At 43.6% G+C, this 12,500-nt stretch overlaps 1 protein-coding gene across 1 annotated transcript in view; it reads left to right on the forward strand.

Annotated features, from left to right (window-relative positions):
- The window catches only part of LOC310798302 (NACHT, LRR and PYD domains-containing protein 3-like), a gene marked incomplete at its 5' end in the record, with an annotated part of 621,920 nt that overhangs the window by 91,621 nt on the left and 517,799 nt on the right, over window positions 1-12,500 (forward strand). The gene's annotated exons all lie outside the window — the stretch shown is intronic.

A 12,500-nucleotide genomic window follows, 5' to 3' on the forward strand; every position in this document is an offset into this window, starting at 1 on the left:
TAATGATGTGTTGTCATATAGGCCATAGAGAGGCAATCAAAAGAACAAAGGATAACAAAGAAACAAACTACAGGACAAACAGGTGATGTGTTGTCAGATGTAGCAACAATAAGGAACAAAGAACATTAAAGATGGTCTGTTGTCAGATATGCTCTAACAGCAACATGTGTCAGGTGACTGTCACTCACTGTCCCTCAGTCTATGGCAGGCAGCAACATAGACTGCTGCTAACGCACAGCTCTTTGAGTCCTCCCCTAGTAGGACTGGTAGTTTTTCTGTGTCTAATAGGTTAAGGAAACCTTTTGTTATTAATTCAAATCTTTTAAAATGTGCTTCTCTAACATGTTTATACTTTTCACATTTGGTGAGAAAGTGTAGCTCTGTCTCAGGTTCACTGAGGGTGCAATGACTGCAAAGCCTTTGCTCTGCAGGGAGCCAGGTTTTCCTGTGTCTCCCCTTTTCAATAGCAAGGCTGTGCTCACTCAGTCTGTACTTTGTCAAGGTTCTTTTGAGTTGTTGATCAGTCACCATGCTCAAATAATCTGCTATGGTGTACTGTCGATTTAGAGCCAGATAGCACTGCATTTTGCTCTGTGCTTTTGTTTGTGTTTGCCAATAGGTGAGGTAGTTCAGTTTGAACTGTTTTGTAATTTGATTGAGTCTGATTGGTGATGTGTTCTGTTCCTGGGCTGTGTTAAGAGAGCAGGTTTGTGGACTCAGCCTCAGGATCAGTTGGGTAAGGGTGCTCCTATTGCTCAGCTCTTGGCATTGCAGGGCTTGGTAATGGTACGAGAGGGGGTCACTTCGTTTTAGGTGTGTCCAAAATTTAATTGCTCTTTTTTGTATTTTTTGTATTAGTGGGTATTGGCCTAATTCTGCCCTGCATGCATTGTTTGTAGCTTTCCTCTGGACATGAAGGAGAATCTTACAGAACTCTGCATGCAGGGTCTCAATGGGGTGTTTATCCCATTGGGTAAAGTCTTGTTTTCTAAGTGGACCCCACACCTCACTGCCATAGAGTGCGATTGGTTCAATAACACACCCAATTAATTTTAGCCAAACTCAAATTGGTATTTCTGTCTGTATATTTTTCTTTATGGCATAGAAAGCCCGGCGTGCTTTCTTTCTCAACTCATGAACTGCATCATTAAAATGTCCAGTTGAACTTAGTTTTAATCCTAGATAGGTGTAGTGTGTGCAGTACTCTACATGTTTTGTTCCAATCGAGAACTTTGGTCGAGCATCCTGAGATCTGGATCGTTTTTGGAATATCATAATTTTGGTCTTTTTGGGGTTTACTGTCAGGGCCCAGGTCTGACAGTAATGCTCTAACAGATCCAGGCTCTGCTGTAGGCCATCTGCTGTGGGGGACAGCAGAACCAGGTCATCTGCAAAGAGTAGGCATTTCACCACCTGATTGTGGAGACTTACACCGGGGACAGAGGAGTTTTCTATTATAGTAGCCAATTCATTAATGTAGATGTTGAAGAGTGCAGCGCTAAGGTTACAGCCCTGACGAACGCCTCGCCCTTGGGTAAAGAATTCTGTTCTTTTTTTGCCAATTTTTATGCTGCACATATTGCCAGAATACATTGATTTAATAATATCATATGTTTTTCCCCCTACACCACTCTCAATAACTTTGTAGAACAGTCCTACATGCCAAATAGAATCAAAAGCTTTTTGGAAGTCAATAAAACAGGCATACATTTTGGTTTTATTTTGGTTTATATATTTATCAATTAGCGTATGTAGGGTGTAAATATGATCGGTTGTGCGTTGTTTTGGTGTAAATCCAATTTGGCTTTTGCTCAAGACATTGTGCTTGGTAAGGAAGTTCAGAAGTCTGGCATTCATAATACTACAGAAAACCTTCCCCAGATTACTGTTCACACAGATGCCCCGGTAATTATTAGGGTCAAATTTGTCTCCGTTTTTATAGATTGGCGTTATAAGTCCATGATTCCAGATGTCAGGAAAATAACCTACACTCAGAACCATATTGAATAGTTTTAATATAGCCAATTGGAATTTCTTGTTCATGTTTTTTAGCATCTCGTTCAAGATGCCGTCAGGTCCACAAGCTTTTTTAGGTTTGAGAGCCTGCAGTTTCTTAAGCAGTTCCTGCTCAATAATTGGGGAGTCTAATGGATTCTGGTTGTTTTTTATTGCTAGCTCCAATTGAGTCAATTTCTCATGAATTTGAGATTGCTCTGTGTTCACACCAGTGGGAACAGTATGGTATAATGCTTTAAAATGATTTGTCCAGATGTCACTGTTCTGTATTGCCAATTCCTGGTGTTGGGGTTTGTTTAGGTGTTTCCAGTGTTGCCAAAAGGTGTTTGTGTTGATTGCCTCCTCAATTAGTGTCAGTTGCTGTTTGTTATATTGTTTTTTTTTTGTCTGAGCGTACGTTTGTAGAGTTTTAGGGTCTCACAGTAAAGAAAGCGGATATCAGCATTTTGGGGGTCTCTATGTTTTTGGTTTGATAGCATTCTAAGTTTTTTCCTAATAGTTTTACAATTCGTATCAAACCAGTTGTTATTTGTTGCAGTTTTTGGTTTGTTTGTGGTCAATTTCAGTTGTGCCTGATTTGCTGTTTGTCTGAATATATTGTTAATATTGTTTACTGCTAGATTTAGGCTTCCTTTACTGCAAGTGTATGAGATCCAGAAAGTTGTCCAAAAGTGTTTGGACTTTTGGGGTATCAATTGCTTTCTGGTATTGTTCTGCACTGTTTTGGTCCCATCTGTATGCTTTTCTGATGTTGTACAGCTTACTGGGTTGTGTGTGTGCCAATGTAATGTGTGATCTTTGAATAAACAGGGTAATTTGGCTGTGATCAGACAGAGGGGTTAGTGGTTTGACAGTGAATGAGCTGAGAGAGGAAGGGTCAAGGTCTGTGATCATATAATCTACAGTACTGTGGCCAAGAGGTGAGCAGTAGGTGAATCTACCAAGGCTGTCTCCCCGTACCCTACCATTGACAAGGTACAGACTGAGGCTCTGACAGATCTGCAGGAGCTCCCTTCCGCTCTTGTTGACGACCGGGTCACTATTGTTCCTGAGGGGGAGAGTGAAAGTGTGAGATACATTTTCATTAGACGTGTATTTGTCTCCTTGTGGATCTGTGAGGTCGTCGAGTGCTCCTGTGCGTGCATTTGTGTCCCCACAGATGAGCACATTTCCCTGGGCCTGGAAATGGCATGTTTCTGCTTCAAGTGTGGGGAAGATGTCCTCTGAGAAGTAGGGAGATTCGGAGGGGGGGATATATATCGCACAGATGAACAAATCATTTTCTGTTAAAAGGAGCTCTTTCTTTAGTTTTAACCATATGTAATATTTGCCAATTTTTAGCGGGTCAATTTGATTATGTAGGTCAGATTTATACCAAATAATTAATCCTCCGGATTCTCTACCTCTCTTAGTGTTGCTGTGTTTCTGAGATGGTACTATTATTTCTCTATAATCATTGGGACAGTGGGTGACAGTGTCAGCCCTACACCATGTCTCTTGCAGAATGATGATGTCGACATCTTTAAGGTTTGTTTTGAGTTCTGGGGCTAAACTCTTCAGCCCAAAGGTTGAAGACTTTAGGCCCTGGATATTCCACATGCATATTGAAAGAGATTTCATTACAAAAGAGATGTGGCACAAAGCAGATAAAACAGTAACTATTGGATTATCAAGAGAGGTACAAACATTGAACTGGATAAAATGTATGTGTTTTCATGTGTAGTTAGGTTCGGTGTGTTTGTGTGTGTGTATGTGTGCGTGCGTGCGTGCGCATGTCTGTGCGTGTTGTGTGTGTGCACATACTGTATGTGTATGTGTGTGTTTCATTATGACACTAGTTCAGCTTAGTGCAGATGTACTGGAGGAGCTGTTTGATCTCACTCATTCCTTCAGAGTCTACTCGTTCTTGGAGGACCTCTGCGTAGCTGCGTCGGGCCTGGTGGGATTCTACATGCTGTTGCGGTGGCCTGGACGGCGGCCAGGGGCCGGACTCTTGGTTCTGGTAGAGTCTCTCGTTTGTTGGGGGGTAGTAGCCTGGGCCAGGGCCTGTCTGGCTGTGCTGCTGGAGGTGATGTCCTGGTGGAGGGGGAAGCCTGTGAGGTGTGCTGGGTCTGGGTGGGTGTCTGGGATGTCTTTGGCTCCTGTCGGGGGCTGGGGTGTAGTAGGGGTCTCTGGGAAGTTGTTGAATCCTAATGGGGTCTGGTGCATAGTAGGGTTCCCTGGGGGGTCCTCTGGGTGGTATGAGATGGAGGTTTTGACGGCCTAGGCCACATCCTTCAGTGTTTTGGTGAACATGCCCACTGCCTGCTTTTTTAAGTGGGAGTGGTCATGTAGGTGCTCAGGGGTTATGGATGGATGATGTGCAACATGCACATTAGTAAGCGAGGCACACCCTCTGGTGATGTCACTGTTCACCCTGTTGATGGTCTCTGCGGGGCAACAGTGTTGAGATGGTGATGTGTGAGTGTGGGAAGGACACAGATGCTTTCTCTGCTACTGTGGTAACCAGACTACCAACGCCTTCCTGCTCCTCCCGCAGGTTGTTGGTGCCGGTGTGGATCAAAATATGGCCTGGTGTGCCAAACTCAGGGTGGGAAAGGATTTGGAGTGCATCCTTTGTTGTGGGGCACCAGATCTTTAACACCTTTGTGTTGGGGAACAGCTTTTGTTCCTGGATGAACTTGCCATTCGAGTCAATAAGGATAGCAACCTCAGTGTCTTTTTTCAGGGTGGTGGGCTGACGGTGTGAGACACTGGGGGTAGGTGGGGTGCGGGGGGCTTGAGAGCCTCTCTGTGTTGCATCCTTGCTGGGTGGTGGGGGCTTGGAGGTTGGAGGGTCTGTTAATATGACTTGTTGGCACCTCTATTCTATTCTTTACGGTACCCATGATGCTGTGCTGGCTGCGCGCTGTGATGACGTGTTATGTTGTGAGCCGGGAGCGGCAAGTTGTCATGCTGTTGAGAGCTGAAAAGTAAACGAACTGATATTAAGTAAACGTCTCATTATTGAATTAACATGGTAGCAGAGGATGGCTGCCTCTAATAACTACAGACTGCCTCCGACATTCGACGAGGGAAAGTCGTACGAAAACTGGAAAAATGAAGTGGAAATGTGGAGACGGGTGACGGACCTCGACAAGAAAAAACAAGCACTGGCTGTAGCGTTGTCGTTGGATGGCCGACCAAGGGACATTGCTCTAGAAATACCAGCGGACGATCTAAACAAGGATGATGGTATGAACACATTGATTCGGGAACTTGACAAAGTTTTCATGAGAGAAGAGAAAGACCGGGCTTATGAAGCGTACTCTGTGTTTGATCGAGTGTCAAGGAAAGACGGCGTCGCTATGGCCGAATACATAGCGGACTTTGAACAGAAATACAACAAGATCCGTAAGTTTAATATGGTTCTGCCCGACGCTGTTTTAGCGTTTAAACTCCTCGATACAGCCGGCCTTGATGTCAAAGACAAGCAACTAGCATTAACTGCGTGTGGTACGCACACTTTTGCTGATATGAAGTCAGCGCTCAAACGAGTATTTGGTGAGAAGAGTGAGCAGAAGACTGGAGCAATTAACGTGAGCCAAGATGCCGTGTACTACACGGATCACAGAAGAGGAAGAGAGCAGTCACGAGCTCAAAGTAGCCAAGCTAGAGGAGGACCACTCGCAGGCACTAACCCGCTTGATAAATATGGACGACGAACAAAATGTGGAATTTGTCAGAGCACATACCACTGGGTGAAAGACTGCCCACACAAGAAAGAGCATGTAAAAATGACCAGTGAAAATCAATGCAGTGAAGAACCTGATGAGTGTAACTTAACACTGTTTTCCAAGGAATCAGATTCTGAAATATTCATGGTTGAAGCTCTAGGATCGGCTGTAATCGATACAGCATGCACGAGGACAGTCTGTGGTGAAAAGTGGCTGAATAACTATGTAAAGGGACTAAATGAGAGAGACGTACAAAAAGTGATAAACACAGGCAGCAGCAGGCCTTTTAAGTTCGGGGATGGACATGTTGTGCATTCCACAAAAATGGTCAAAATCCCAGCCAAGATAGGAAAAACAAAATGCTGCATAGAAACAGAAGTAGTCCCATCTGACATCCCCTTACTGCTAAGCAAAGCCTCGCTAAAAAGAGCGGGAACTGTCTTGGACTTAAAGAATGATACAGCAACTATGTTTAAACAACAGTTAGCTCTGGAGGTTACATCCTCAGGCCATTATTGTTTAAACATATCAGATAAAGATTCCCCAAGTGATACATATGAGAACATAGTACTAGCAATTACAGACAACATGACTGAGGAACAAAAGCATAAAGCTTTACTTAAGCTGCACAAGCAATTTGGCCATGCGTCAGTTGATAAACTTAAGAAACTGCTGATTAATGCTGGAAATGTTGATGATAAGAGCATTGCTATTCTACAAGAGATAGTAAACAAATGTGAGATATGTCTCAAACACAGCAAACCTAAACCTAAGCCTGCTGTTGGTTTGCCCATGGCTTCCCGTTACAACGAGACTGTAGCAGTGGATTTGCATGAGCTGGAGCATAATGTGTGGTACCTTCACATTATCGATCACTTCACTCGCTTCAGTGCTGGCAGCATTGTCACCTCCAAGAAACCAAGCGTGATTGTGAAACACATCATGCATTCCTGGATCAGTGTCCACGGCCCACCGGAGCGACTTTTCAGTGATAATGGAGGGGAGTTTAATAATGAGGAAATAAGAGACATGGCAGAGAATTTCAACATTGAAATAAAAACCACTGCTGGCTACAGTCCATGGAGCAATGGCTTGCTGGAGCGCCATAACCAAACGCTCACGGAGATATTGTTGAAAGTTAAACTCGACAACGGATGCGACTGGAGAACGGCCCTGGATTGGGCACTCATGGCGAAAAATACAATGCAAAATGTGCACGGCTTCAGCCCATACCAACTGGTATTTGGACAGAATCCAAATCTTCCCTCTGTACTAGTCGATAAGCCACCGGCTTTAGAAGGAACCACGATGAGTGCATGGGTAGGACAACATATAACAGCGTTGCACACAGCAAGGAAAGCATTCACAGAGTCAGAGTGCTCAGAGAGAATAAGGAGAGCTCTAAGAAAGCAGCTCCGTCCAACAGATGAGAAGTATGAAACCGGAGACAAAGTCTTTTACAAGAGAACAGACTGTGTTGAATGGAAAGGTCCTGGAATTGTGATAGGACAAGACGGGGTAGTGATATTTGTACGTCATGGTGGGACATATGTCAGGGTTCACCACTCTAGGCTGAGGAGAGCTAATTGTGATCACAGTGAAGGGGGCGGGGCTAGTGCTGAGGGCCCAGAGCCCCCACCGCAAAATGACAGTGATGGAGGTAACTTAGCCGCTACTGATAGTGACATAGAGGATGATAATGATGCTGGTTATGTTGCAGGGCTCCTCAACAATGCTATAGCTAACGCTGATGGTGGCGATCATCAGGATGATCAGCCACAGCCAATAGGCATAAGAGTAGGAGGCTCTATAATGCTAAAAACAGGACAACAAATTAGCTATGTGGACAACGACACTGGTATTCCTCACACAGCAAAAGTGATGGGACGAGCAGGAAAGGCAACAGGCAGACACAAGAACTGGTACAACCTACAGTACTCAGAACCCCCTGACATTGCAGGTACAGAGAGGTCAGCTGATCTTACTCAGGTAAACGATCTTCAGATTGTGCCACTGAACAATGATGTACTATGCTCTGAGTCTGCTGTGCATGAAAATGTTTCATTTGAAAATGCAAAACTTGACAATGATGTACTATGCTCTGTTATACATGAAAATGATGTGTTACAGAGGATGTTTCATTTAACAATGCAAAACTTGATGAAATTAGTAACTGGGAGAAAAATGGGGTGTTTGATGAGGTAAAAGATATTGGCCAAAAGAAGGTATCCACCAGATGGGTGTGTACACTGAAAGAAACCCCTGATGGTATAGTGCCCAAAGCACGTCTAGTAGCTAGGGGCTTTGAATAATTTGACACAAAAGATCTTCCTAAAGACTCTCCCACGTGCTCCTCAGATTCACTCAGGATACTGATGTCAGTTATATGTCAGAGACAGTGGACACTACACTCCATGGACATCAAGTCGGCTTTTCTTCAGGGGGCGGAGCTGTCTAGGGACATTTACATTCGGCCTCCTCCTGAAGCCAAAAGTGAAGGAACATTGTGGAAGCTCAGGAAATGTGTCTATGGACTAGCTGATGCATCGCTCTACTGGTACAATAAAGTCAAAGCAACACTGCTGAGAACGGGGGCCACAATGTCACAAGTGGATCCTGCTGTTTTCTTCTGGCTTGATGAATCCTGCAGTGTCACTGGAATCCTCGCTTGTCATGTGGATGACTTCATCTGGGGTGGCACTGACACATTTGCCACTACAGTCATTCCCCACCTCAAAAAGGCTTTTCAAGTGGGGCGTGAGGAGCATAACAGCTTTCGCTATGTGGGGATGGAATTTGCCACAGTAAAAGGAGGAGTGGAGATGCAACAAGACCTCTACATAAAGAATCTTCAGCCCATTCTCATGGACTCAACAAGAGCTTTGGAGCGGGATTCTCCTCTCACTGACTGTGAGACTGACAAACTGAGGTCAAAGATAGGTCAACTCCTATGGGTGGCTAGACAGAGCAGGCCGGACATTACGTTTGATACGTGTGTCCTTGCATCTAGCTTAAAACATGCCACTGTGCAGACTGTGCACGAAGCTAATAAAGCAGTAAAGAAACTCAAATCAGAACATGTCACCCTAAAATTTCAAAACTTAGGAAATGATGAGTTTTTGAAGCTTGTTGTTTTCAGTGATGCTTCCATGGGAAACCTGCCTGACGGCGGAACACAGGGAGGACATCTCATCGTTCTGATGGGCAAAGAAGGAACATTCTCGCCTGTCTGTTGGCAATCTAAGAGGATCAGGAGAGTGGTTCGGAGCACACTGGCAGGAGAAACACTTGCTCTTGCTGATGGTATTGACAATGCCATATCTCTATCCTCCCTCTACTCTGAACTGACCACAGGAAAGGTCACACAGGACATCTTGCCTGTGATATGTGTCACAGACAACTACTCCCTTGTGGCTGCTATCAAGTCCACAAAATCTGTGACAGAAAAACGATTGAGACTAGAAATAAGTGGCATCAAAGAACTAGTCCAAAACAAAAGGATCCAACGTATCCTGTGGTCAGACACAAAGGAACAGCTGGCGGACTGTCTGACTAAAAAGGGAGCTTCTTCCCTTGTGCTTCTCAAAGCACTGAAGGATGGACAGTGGAAGGTTGGGAGAAAATGTTAATGGCTGTTCTAGCCTGATATAATGATAAGGTTACAGAGTGTTTACTTAAATCTAATTGCAGGGTTTACTAAAATCGAATGGCTGTTCAAGACTGGAAAAAAAGGAATTTGTTTTCTGACAAGGGTTAAAAAAGAAATATGTTTTCTGTCACTTTTATTTTTTTTTAGAAAGAGGGGAGTTTGTTAATATGACTTGTTGGCACCTCTATTCTATTCTTTACGGTACCCATGATGCTGTGCTGGCTGTGCGCTGTGATGACGTGTTATCTTGTGAGCCGGGAGCGGCAAGTTGTCATGCTGTTGAGAGCTGAAAAGTAAACGAACTGATATTAAGTAAACGTCTCATTATTGAATTAACAGGGTCGGCATGGGGGGCTTCAGAGCCTCTCTGTGTTGCATCCTCGCTGGGTGGTGGGGGCGTGTGGGGTTCTGGCTGTTCTGTACTGGTAGATGTCTCCACAGTCTGTCTTCTGTGCTGCAGCTCTACCATGATGGCTGATAGTTCTCTTGTCATTTCATCTTTCACTTGTGCTGTTTCTCTTATCATTGCGACCTTTGTTTCCCTCAGCTCTGTGGCAAGGGCTTGGTTGTCTCTCTGCAGGTTGGAGATCTGTTCCCTCTGCTCTTGTGTAGCAGTCTTCATCTGTTGCCTACACTGGCTGATTTGTTCCTGGATGTCAGGGTGTGGTGTGGTGCTGGTAGAGAGCAGCCGTTCTCTCAACTCAGTGAGCTCTACTTCTAGTAGGGCCAGTCTGTCTCTCAGGAGGCTCACCGTGTGCTGGTCTGGATGCTGGTAGTCAGGCATGGGGGAGCTTTGGGCGGTGCTGTGGACCCTGCTGTCTGCTGTCGGGGTGCCTGTGGTGATGGGAGAGCTCAGAATGTCCCATGTGTTCTTTTTCTCTCTCTCTCTCTATCTGTCTCTCCCTCTCTCTGTCTCTCTCTGTCTCTCTCTCTCTGTCTCTCTCTGTTTCTCTCTCTCTCTGTCTCTCTCTCTCTCTGTCTCTCTCTCTCTCTCTCTCTCTCTCTCTCTCTGTCTCTCTCTCTCTCTCTCTCTCTCTGTCTCTCTCTCTCTCTCTCTCTCTGTCTCTCTCTCTCTCTCTGTCTCTCTCTCTCTCTCTGTCTCTCTGTCTCTCAATTCAATTCAATTCAATTCAAAGGGCTTTATTGGCATGATAAGGTGCATCTTACATTGCCAAAGCATACATTAGCAACACTTAGCAGTTACAGAGAATCAAAAACAGAAAACAAGACATTTTGTTACCCAGTAACATAAATCACAAAATCTGAAGATATTCAAAAAGGAAGATAGAAGAAAATTAAATGGAATGTGATAGTATAGAGTACAATAGAAGACCATTGTTGACCGGGATCTATACAGAATAATAACAGAACTGTAATAAATAGGCAGTTAAATGGTGATAGTGCAAAATAGTGAGCAATTACAGTATATTAACAAAAATTCACAGAATCTGTAAATAACCGTTGTTATTTTGAAATCTTCAGAAGAGAGTGAAAAACAAAACAAAGCAAAAAATAATAAAATATAATAGAATAAGATAGAATAGAATAAAATATTAATATAATATAAGCAATAAGCAAAAACAAGACATTTTGTTACTCATTAATTATAGGTCACAAAACTGTGACCTAAGTAAAATATGATAAAATAAAAGATTAAATCAAAGCAATAAAAAGCAGTAAAAGCAATAAAATAAAAACAATCACTAAGCTAGCTAATTCAGCCAGATGTGGACGGCTCTCCTGTCCACTGGCTGTCCCTCAGCTGCTGGCAGCTCCACACATAATGGGCTGCTAAGACGGTGCATTCGGGTTTCTCTCCAAGGAGGTATTGGAGTGCAGATGTGTCTGTGACATTTTCGAATTCTTTGTATATCCGGTTAATTTGGGGGGTGAATGACGCTCTAATTTCTTTATATTTGTCACATTTTAACAGGAAGTGTAGCTCTGTCTCCACCTCTCCTTGGGAGCAGAGTGAACACAGCCTCTCCTCTCTGGGTAGCCAGGTCTGTCGGTGTCTGCCTGTTTCTATTGCCAGGCTATGATCACTGAGTCTGTACCTGGTCAATGTCTTCCTCATTTTTGGGTCAGTAATAGTGGTCAGGTAGTCTGCCACCGTGTAGTCTCGATTTAGGGCCAAATAGCAATCTAGTTTACTTTGGGTTTTTGTGGTATTCTTCCAATAGGTAATATAGTTTTCTTTTTGATTTGTGATAATTTGGTTGGGCCGGGTAGACTGAGGGCTGTTCTGATGCTGGGGGGGGTTGGGAGTCAGTCTCAGGACCAGCTGTCTCTCTCTCTCTCTGTCTCTCTCTCTCTCTCTCTGTTTCTCTCTCTCTCTCTCTCTCTCTGTGTCTCTCTCTCTCTCTCTCTCTCTGTCAATTCAATTCAATTCAATTCAAATGGCTTTATTAGCATGACGTACACTGTACATATTGCCAAAGCAAGCGATTAGATATGAACAGCTAAACATTAATTAGAAAACTTACTATATACTATATACTAACATACTACAAGACTAACGAATGATCTGTTGTCAGATATAGTAGCAACATCAAATAACATTCTTTGAATAGCAAAGAAGAAAAAAAGAAAAGAAAAAAAAGATCTGTTGTCAGATATAGCAGCAACATCCTTTGAGTAGCAAACTACCAGACAAATTAATGATGTGTTGTCATATAGGCCATAGAGAGGCAATCAAAAGAACAAAGGATAACAAAGAAACAAACTACAAGACAAACAGGTGATGTGTTGTCAGATGTAGCAACAACAAGGAACAAAGAACATTAAAGATGGTCTGTTGTCAGATATGCTCTAACAGCAACGTGTGTCAGGTGACTGTCACTCACTGTCCCTCAGTCTATGGCAGGCAGCAACATAGACTGCTGCTAACGCACAGCTCTTTGAGTCCTCCCCTAGTAGGACTGGTAGTTTTTCTGTGTCTAATAGTTTAAGGAAACCTTTTGTTATTAATTCAAATCTTTTAAAATGTGCTTCTCTAACATGTTTATACTTTTCACATTTGGTGAGAAAGTGTAGCTCTGTCTCAGGTTCACTGAGGGTGCAATGACTGCAAAGCCTTTGCTCTGCAGGGAGCCAGGTTTTCCTGTGTCTCCCCTTTT

Source organism: Poromitra crassiceps, assembly GCF_964638095.1.
Source record: "Poromitra crassiceps genome assembly, chromosome: 2".
NCBI lineage: Eukaryota > Metazoa > Chordata > Actinopteri > Beryciformes > Melamphaidae > Poromitra > Poromitra crassiceps.